The 8,872-nt window shown below is 43.2% G+C and overlaps 1 non-coding gene across 1 annotated transcript; it reads right to left on the reverse strand.

The window, feature by feature from the left end:
* Positions 1-2,634: 2,634 nt before the first annotated feature.
* On the reverse strand, positions 2,635-2,707 carry TRNAK-CUU (transfer RNA lysine (anticodon CUU)). Its single transcript has one exon. It is a non-coding gene; the product is annotated as a tRNA-Lys (tRNA).
* Positions 2,708-8,872: the final 6,165 nt, after the last annotated feature.

Genomic DNA, 8,872 nt, shown 5'->3' on the forward strand with positions numbered 1-8,872 from the left:
TATACTTTTGTAAAATCTCTTTTTGTTTATGCATTCACACGCCTGGCAATTATATTGTGGGAAGAGGCCTGGGGTATTTGTCTCATCCCTGCTACATGAATGTATAGAGATTACGGGGTAATTCCAGGTGGTACTGAAGAAATACAAAAGACCTTCTGCCACCTGTTGGATACAGATTTTTTTTTTTTGGTTACGTTAAAAAGTGTGCTGGTTTGCTGTATGTTTCATTTATACAGGCTGCCTTTAAAAGCATTTTACAATGGAAAAGCAAACATGCATTGTAGAAAAATCTAAATGTATTTAATCTAGGACCTGTTCCTATTACTGCACAATAGTTCAACTAATTACTCCCCCTCTTCTCTTTTAATAACACAGTGGAGTGTGCGGTCAAGAAAGAGAAATATACATTCAACAGGGCAAGAGTTTGCAGTAACTGCCATATTAGTTAACCACTTGACCCCTGGGAGGTTTTACCCCCGTTATGACTAGGCCATTTTTTGCGATAAGGCACTGCATTTCTTTAACTGACAATTGTGCGGCCATACTATGCTGTACCCAAATAAAAATGTTGGCCTTTATTTCCATAAATCTTCTGGTGGGATTTGATCACTTCTTCGATTTTTATTTTTTCAGTTATAAACAAAAAAAGACTGACAATTTTGAAAAAAAAAAAGCAACATTTTTTACTTTCTGCTTTAAAACATATCCAATAAAAAAAATGTAAAAAAATCGAATTCCTTCAAAAATTTAGGTCAATACGTATTCTACATATTTTTGGTTAAAAAAAAACGAAGAAGCGTATATTGATTGATTATTGATACACAAAAGTTATAGCGTCTACAAATTATGGGATATATTTATGGAATTTTTATTTATTTATTTTTATTTATTTACTAGTTTCAATGGGGGCACCTGAAAATACATAAAAATATATATCACAGATTTTTTATCCAAATAACTAGCTTTTCATTGGATAAAAATAATTTGCCGGACGCAGTGCACTATGGGATCTTGTGATTGCATCGACGTGGCGCTTCATTTGCGGGCTTTTAACCCACCTTGTGGTGCAATGCAAAGTGCCGATTAGCTTCCGCCCATAGTTATTCTACACCCGTAGAATCACACCCACCATCCCTCTGTCCCTGATCCCATCCCACCCACCATCCCTCTGTCCCTGATCCATCCCACCCTCCCTCTGTGCCTGATCAATTCCACCCACCATCCCTCTGTCCCTGATCCATCCCACCATCCCTGATCCATCCAACCATCCCTCTGTCCCTGATCCATCCCGCTGTCCCTGATCCATACCACCATCCCTCTGTCCCTGATCCATACCACCTACCATCCCTCTGTCCCTGATCCATCCCACCATCCCTCTGTCCCTGATCCATCCCTCCCACCCGCCATCCCTCTGTCCCTGATTCATCCCACCCACCCATCCCTCTGTCCCTGGTCCAATTCCAACCACCATCCCTCTGTCCCTGATCCATCCCACCTGCCATCCCTCTGTTCTTGATCCATCCCACCATCCCTCTCTCCCTGATCCATCCCACCATCCCTCTGTCCCTGATCCATCCCACCATCCCTCTGTCCCTGATCGATCCCACCCACCATCCCCCTGTCCCTGATCCATCCCACCATCCCTCTGTTCCTGATCCATCCCACCCACCATCACTTTGTCCCTGATCCATCTCACCATCCTTCTGTCCCTGATCCATCCCATCCACCCATCTCTCTGTCCCTGATCCATCCCACCATCCCTCTGTCCCTGATTTATCCCACCCACCATCCTTCTGTCCCTGATCCATCCCACCCAAAATCCCTCTGTCCCTGATCCCACTCCCCACCCCACCTCCATCCCTCTGTCCCTGATCACCACCATCCCTCTGATCCCACCACCAAAGGCAAACATGTAAGTTTGCAGTCCCTAAATGTGATGCCTGTATTCATTTTATTTTATTAGGCTTTTTTGCACTTCATTGTCTGCGGTGACCTCTGCCTATTGCTGTTTCCTGGGCACCTTTTTTGTGTTTCCTGTTTTTTTTTCTCTGGTGAACGAGGAGTGTGGCTGGACTGTCAGACAGATTGATGTGTCATTAGAACCTGGTGTATAATGTAGAGCCTGATATATGATGTACAGAGCCCTGTGTATAATGTACAGCCTGGTATATGGTGTACTACAGGGGATGGAGTTGGTGGACTCTATAAGGGGTGGGGCTTATGAGAAGTGGGAGGGGTCAAAAGGGTGGTCGGGGTCTAGCGTCCCCCATCTTAAAACTTCACCAGCCGCCACTGAGCGCAGCCATTGTCTCCCGCTGCTGTCAATCAAATCCAATGACGGGGGCGCTGGGGGGGCAGGGCTGTGACTGGCATTCTGTATCTATAGACGCAAATAGTGGACTCGGGAGCGCGCCCGCAGGGTAACCCCCCCCGGGAGATCGCTTCTCTTAGGGGGGTTGCTGATGCAAGGAGGAGCCATGGACCCCAGAAGACGATGATTGGGGCCACACTGTGCAAAATGAACTGCACAGTGGAGGTAAGTATGAAAGTTTTTTTTTTTGGTCTTGAGAAGAATTAACAAACTTTAATTCTGTTCAAATTAAAACACCTTCAGCTAACACACAAAACATACTACGCCCAACGTGGGGCTCGAACCCACGACCCTGAGATTAAGAGTCTCATGCTCTACCGACTGAGCTAGTCGGGCTGTTGGGAAATCTCATTTCCATAATTTCCTGTGGGTGTGCTCTGCAGTTTAAGCAGTGTACAACAAAAGATACAGCAGTTCCATAATAATAGAGGCAAAGCCTTTCATAGAGCATTGGTGGTTCAGTGGTAGAATTCTCGCCTGCCACGCGGGAGGCCCGGGTTCGATTCCCGGCCAATGCATCTAAGTTTTTATTTATTATATTAATCTATAATTATATATATATAATAAAAATAAATAAATTGAAGAAGCCTTATATAAATATAACGTACACACCTTAACCCATTATTTTCTAGTAGTTAGTAGGACTTTTACTGACAAATACAGTAAGCAGGAGAACAATACTGTAATGCATAGACACCAGAAGTTTAACCCTTCTTAGACTACACAAAACTTTATTGTGGTTTCTTTGGAATTGATTGGCTGCAGTTTTTTTTTTAATAATCACTTCTCTATTGTTCAGTTGATCTTCTTTGGCTTCAATGATTGCACTGTTTATAGCCCATGCCTACCACTGAAGACAAAAAAGGAGGACAATGCTCCAACTACACAGCAGAATTCTAAAGTGTTTGTTAGCTGGAGATTTAACCTTTTAACTTCCAATTTCCATAAATCAATGTACTGCAAAGAAAGCATTTACTAACAGATGGGTGAGCGTGGTCACATGTGCAGCATGACTCTGCCTGCCAGACATTAACCCCTTGATGCTGCCACTCAATAGAACCCATCCGATTTTATGAGAAATCTGATGCCACAACAAAGATTTTATATTTTATATATATATATATATATATATATATATATATATATATATATATATATATATATACTCTCTCTATATATATATATATATAAAATAGTGTGCTACAGAATTCATTCTAAGACAGCTCATACATCATATTTATTTTTTGCGATACAGCACTGCGTCGCAATTGCGTGGTCGTGCAACATGGTACCCATACAAAATCTATATAATTTTTTCCCCACAAATAGAGCTTTATTTTGGTGGTATTTGATCACCTCTGCGTTTTTTTTTTTTTTACCCTATAAACAAAAAAGAGCGACAATTTTGAAAAAAAAAAGAAAATATTTTTTACGTTTTGCTATAGTATATATCCAAACAAAAATGTAAAAAACAAAATTTCTTCCTCAGTTTAGGCCAATATGTATTCTTCTATATATTTTTGGTAAAAAAAATCCCATATAGCTTATTGATTGGTTTGCGCAAAAGTTATCCTAGCTACAAAATAGGGGATAGACTTATGGCATTTTTATTATTTATTTTTTTACTAGTAATGGCAGTGATCTGCGATTTTTAGCAGGACTGCGACATTGCGACGGACAGATCAGACACTTTTGACACTTTTTTGGTACCATGGGCATTTATACAGCTATAAAAATGCACTAATTACTGTAATAAAATAAAATGACACTGGCAGGGGAGAGGTTAACACTAGGGGGCGATCAAAGGGTTAAATGTTCCCAAGGGAGGTGTTTCTAACTGTAGGGGGAGTGGACTGACAGGGCGTAGAGAGATCGCTCTTCCTGATCACTAGGAACAAACAATCTTACTCTACTCCCCAGACAGAAGGGGGATCTGATTGTTTACACTGGCAGATCCCCATTCTGCCTCTCTGTGGAGTGAACACAGGTGGCCAAAGACATTGAGTCTGCTGGACCCGCTGATTGGTTCCCCCTCTAGCGAGTGGGCATGCACGCGTGCAACCACAGATCACAGTGTACGCGCCCCACAATGATGGCGATTCGCGCAGGAGAGTCAACCTACAATAGTACAATGCGGCGGCTGGTCGGGAAGTAGTTAACTGCCAGTTGCGCGGTCATACAACACTGTACCCAAATGAAATGTTTATCATTATTTTCACACAAATAGAGCTTTCTTTTGGTGGTATTTAATCACCACTAGTTATACTGCATTATAAACGAAAAAAGACAGAACATTTTGAAAAAAAAAAAGATATTTTTTGTCATAAAACATATCCAAAAAAATCTAATCTCGTCATAAATTTAGGCTAAAATGTACTCTGCTACATGTCTTTGGTAAAAAAAAATCCCACTAAGTCTATAATAAGGCTTCATGTACACGGGACATTGTTTAACCTCTCCTCAACTACTTAACTTGACAGCTAGAAACCAGTGTCTAAATACATCTGCTTAGCCGCGTTTTTTTTTATTAAAATGAAAAACGTCTGTAAACGAAACGCTACTAAATGCAAGTTACCGCATTTAGCAGTGTTCACAAGCTGTTACAGGCATTTGGTGTTTCAAATGCATCTGAACATCAGCCTGAGCCCATTTTATTGCGTTTCAAAAAATGCTTCTAAACTCAGCTGCCTAGAAACGACTATAAACGACCCTGTATACATGTAACAGACGAAAAACAAGCTCTGGACTGCCGCACTCTTCAGAAGACCACTTTCTTTTGTTGGAAAATCACATCACAGCTCAACAAACACAGCGAACAAGGAAAAATTGCTGAGGCTTCGCACTAGCTGTAGTGCTTATTCATAGCCTGGTTATGAATAAGCACTACAGAAAGTGCGAAACGTCAGCAATTTTTCCAACAAAAGAAAGTGGTCTTCTGAAGAGTGCGGCCGTCCAGAGCTTTCGTCTGTTGCTAGTGGTAATAGCCAGCACCTGTGGCTTCCCAGCCGAAGAGACAGTTTACAGCCTGCATGTGTGCTCCTGGAGCGGTGAGATCTCTTCTCTTGTATACATGTACTGATAAGATAACATAGAGGATAGTTAAGGGTAGGGTTGCCTTCTGTCCGGGATTCACCTGGACAGTTCGGATTTGGAATCATGCGTCTGGGTTTCAGACTGCCTGAAACCCGGACACATTATTCAGACCTGACTATGGTTTCCCAGCAGGGTTCCTGTCTGCAGTTGTCTGTTACACTCTCTCTCACAATGACCAAAGCCAGCACTAAAACTCTACCCCAAACACACACAGACTGGAGAGGAGAGAGGGCTTGATCTGCTCCTCTTCCTCCCACCGCTACCCCTCTGTGTCTGCCCACACTCCAATCCCCGGCGCTTTGCCTCAGAAAAGGAAAGTGGGGGCCGGAAATTTAAAGTCCAACAGCCTCAGATACATCTGGATTGGAGGTGCTGACTGCCATGGGGTGAGTGAGCTCACCATCCATCCCTGTCTGTAACTGAAGTCTTCCCCCTTCTCTCTCCTGCCTCTGGGTGAGTACTCTTAGGTAAATCAGGGTTCTCAAAACACCCCTTACATCAGAGTCCTCTCCGTGCATCAGAGTTCTCAGTGTTCTCCCTTAATCAGGGTTCCCAGATCATCTCTTACGTCAGGGTCCCCGGAGTTCTCCCTTACATCAGATTTCCTAGAGTTCTCCCTTACATCAGATTTCCTAGAGTTCTCCCTTACATCAGAGTCCCTAGAGTTCTCCCTTACATCAGAGTCCCTAGAGTTCTCCCTTACATCAGAGTCCCTAGAGTTCTCTCTTACATCAGAGTCCCTAGAGTTCTCCTTTACATCAGAGTCCCTAGAGTTCAGATGCAAAAGGGGAACTCTGAGAGTTCAGATGCAAAAGGGGACTTTGATGTAAAAGGGGACTTAAAGAGGAGGTCCGGCTGTTTTTTTTTTAAGTCAGCAACTACAAACACTGTGGCTGCCGAATTTTAATAAGGGCACTTACCTGTCCAGCGAGCCTGTGATGTCGGTCCCCCGAGGCCGATCCATCCATCGGATCGGGTCCCGGCGCCGCCATCCTAACTTCACTGCCCGTTTCCTACTGCGCATGAGCGAGTCTCGCAGCGCTTTGTGAATGGCCCTGTTGTTTTATGGGACACAAACATGTCCCAGAAGACAACGGGGCTGCTCACTGAAGAGGAGGAACTGAAGAAACAGCGCAGTGGAATAAGAAGAGGCAGATTAGGAAGACACCAGAAACCCCTGTTGCTAGGCAAAGTAAAAAAAAAAAATTCTATATATTTTTTTTTTTTTTTTTTTTTTTTTTTTTTTTTTAGAATGCTAAATGTCATTTTTTGTTTTAGGGTGAACCTCCACTTTCATTTCATATTATTAGAAATGTTATTTAATATCAAAATGTGCGTATAGTTTATACTATTAAAAAAAAACATGGCTGTGTGCTGCTAAAGTGTTTGGGTTTGACTTGAAGAAAGGGTGGCAACCCTAGTTCATAGGCAGCTGAAAAAAATGCCCAACTGCTCCTAAACATCCGTTTACCAGCAGCAGTGTACATGAGGCCTAATTGGTTTGTGTGAAAGTTATAGCATCTACAAACTATGGTATATATATTTGAAAATTTCAAGGGGTATGAATACTTTTTCAAGGCATTGTATATATTGGCCATTAAGACTTCTGGGGTGAACCAAGACCATGCCATTCAAACATTACAAGATAGAGAACTCAGTTGTGTGCAAAATCATCCTGACCATCTCTTCTTAGTCCCTCTGTCAGCCCTGCAGCAGGGGCAGCGGGATTTATCATGCCAATACCAAAACTTAACGCAGTGCTCCAACCAAAAACATGTTGAAAATGTGTTTGAGCAGGGTGACAAAAATGGCGAGCTGCTAGCAGTTTTAACTGTGGACTCCTTTACTCCCACTGTTATTCCCTGTGTCTACTATGCAGATGGTGCCTCCAGGCATTTGCTAAATTTTACAAAACTCTGTATTCTCCTATCCCAGCCTATGATGTCAATACCCTCCATACCTTCCTTGATAATCTTACATTGCCCTCGCTCCCTGAGGACACTAAGACTCTGTTAGATGCCCTGTTTACAGTGCAGGAGGTGCTGGCTGCTATTGGCTCCTTTCCTAATTGCAATTCTCCAGGCTTTGATGGGCTCCCGGTGGAATGCTACAAACATTATGCTGAGCATCTGGCTCCATGTTTATTGCACTAATACTGTATATGTAATGCCTACTCACCCAGGCTCTTCTCCCCCATTGTTTTATGAAGCTTATGTAGTGTTGTTGGCTAAGCCTGATAAGGACCCTCTACAATGCTGATCCTATAGGCCTGTTGCCTTACTCAATCTAGACCTTTGGAACCTCACAAAAATGCTGGTGATTAGACTTACTGAAATACTTCCACTTTTGGTCTCTACAGATCAGACTGGTTTCATGCCCAACAAGGCCAATGACATCAATCTGCAGAAGGTTTTTTCCCACACTGAGCTGTAGTCTGATCACCCTGACAATTGTGCCTTGGTCTTTCTTGACCTTGAGAAAGCCATCAATTCAGTGGACTGGGTGTATATAAGGGAGGTTTTGATCCGTATCGGATTTGGAGAGGTGTTCCTTCAGTGGATCTCTTTACTGTGAGAGCGCCCAATAGCAGCTATTATAATAGGGGGTAAATGTAGGAGTTTTCCTCTGTGGGCCGGGGTACTAGGCAGGATTCCCCTCTCCCCTGGGCTATTCACCCTCATGATGGAGCCAATTGCTCTTTCCCTTCGCATCTCCATCTGAAATTGTGGAATTCAGATGGGTAGCCTTGAAGAAAGAATGGCCGTATATGCGGACAGCATGCTGTTGTGTCTGGAGGACCCTGAAGTTTCTCTTACTTTTTGTAAAAATGAACAAAGAGATTTTATTTCTCTTAACAGGAATGGTGGGAGAGAGGGTTAGGGCACAGGACACTCTTAGGCAAATGCAATAGCAATTAAGGCAACTTCCATAGACAAAAATAGAACTAGGCAAACAGCAATACAGATTGCCGACCAGCCGTTGTCATTTTACTGCGGCAGGTCGACACGATCCCGTGAACCATTGTAGCTATACGTCGGCTAGCGGGATCAGGATAGCAGGCGAGCGCGCAGCGGGGGTACCGCTGCTTGTGGCCGACTGTCGCCAGCCACGAGCGATCGCGAGCACAAGGGACAGAACATGGAAATCACTCTTCTGTTCTGAGAGGAGTGACAGATCGTGTGTTCCTATCGTGTATTCCTATTAGCTAGGAACCACGATCCGTCACTTCCTTTAGGCAACTCCCCCCTTCAGTTAGAATCACCTACCAGGGAACACATTAAACCCCTTGATCGCCCCCTAGTTTTAACCCCTTCCCTGCCAGTGACATTTTTACAGTAATTAGTGCATTTTTATAGCACTGATCACTGTATAAATGCCAATTGTCCAAAAATTGTGTCCAAAAATGTC

This window comes from Lithobates pipiens, unplaced genomic scaffold (assembly GCF_037356315.1).
Source record: "Lithobates pipiens isolate NorthernLeopardFrog02 unplaced genomic scaffold, aLitPip1_a1.2 Scaffold_18, whole genome shotgun sequence".
In the NCBI taxonomy this organism is placed as follows: Eukaryota; Metazoa; Chordata; class Amphibia; order Anura; family Ranidae; genus Lithobates; species Lithobates pipiens.